Raw genomic sequence first — 1,385 nt, 5'->3', positions numbered from 1 at the left:
CTCTCTCTCTCTCTATATATATATATATATATATATATATATATATATATATATATATATATATATATATATATATATATATATATATATATATATATATATATATATATATATATATATATATATATATATATATATATATAGTTGTTGTGGGAAGTAGTTGAGTTGAACATGCGGGTAGTATATATACGAGTCAGCATGACTCGATCGAGTGGGGGGCACTCGATCAAGTAGGTGAGGGACTCGATCGAGTGGGTAGGACCCGATCGAGTGGGGTGTATAACGTTTCTGGACAGTCTGCTATTTTTGGGCACTGGATCGAGTAAGAAGGGGGACTCGATCGAGTGAGGTCTACTCGATCGAGTAAGTAAGGGGCTCGATCAAGTGAGGTTTTTGATGCTTTCTGGTCAGGTTCTGGAGTCGAGGCAATCGATCGAGTGGCCTCAACTTGATCGAGTGTGAGCAGCTCAGATTGTTTACGTGTTTATGTTATGGGATGTGTGTTTATGTTTACCTCTTCTCTTATATAGCTCAAAGATGCCGCCGAAGAGATCTTTGTTGTATGCTAGGGCCGAGATGATGAGTATTGATGAGATAGCTAAGATGCTAGAGCATCAAGACGTGCTTACATATGCCTTAAACATGTTTGGGAAGGATAAGGAGGCTGGGGCGAATTTTGCTAAGATGAGCATCAACATCGCTCGTTTTAACCCAAAGGAGTATATGGGTACAGGTGCGCCAATCTTGCTTGATAACTGGCATAGAGAGTTGGAGAATATTCTGAATGTGGTTCATTGCCCCGAGGACTTTAGAGTGGAACAAGTTGCATTCTACTTAGGAGATGCGGCCGGAGAATGGTGGGATAAGGTGAGGGAGAGTGCCTTAGATCTGTATGGGAGACAGGGTAAGTCAGCTATACCTTGGGATGAGTTCAAGAGAGCTATGCGTCGAGAGTTTGTGCCGGAACATGTCCGTAATAAGTTGAGAGAGGAGTTTGATGATTTAAAAATTACTCCGGATATGACAGTGGCTGAGTACTATCACAAGTTTAATTAGAAATCTAGATATGCTGAGGATATGGGGTTGAACCAGGAGAACCTAACTTTGAGGTTTGAGAAGGGTCTGACCTATAAGATTATGTAGAAGTTGCCAGTAGGAGTCCTTACCGACGTTAATGAAGTGTATGAGCGCGCCGGTAGAGCTGAGAGGTTGGTTGAGATGGCTAAGGAGAATAGGGAGAGGGGTCCTGAGAAGAGGAAAGCAGAGAGTGAGGGTGGTGGTCAGTCCAGTTACAAGAAGGGCAACCATAACCAAACGAGGGCTTATTCATCGGGGCCGGAGTTCAGTGGTGGAGCTTCCTATGGACGTGGCCAAAGTGGTGGTAG

This window comes from Silene latifolia, chromosome 3, assembly GCF_048544455.1.
Source record: "Silene latifolia isolate original U9 population chromosome 3, ASM4854445v1, whole genome shotgun sequence".
In the NCBI taxonomy this organism is placed as follows: Eukaryota; Viridiplantae; Streptophyta; class Magnoliopsida; order Caryophyllales; family Caryophyllaceae; genus Silene; species Silene latifolia.
Note: the sequence above shows the minus strand (reverse complement) of the source record.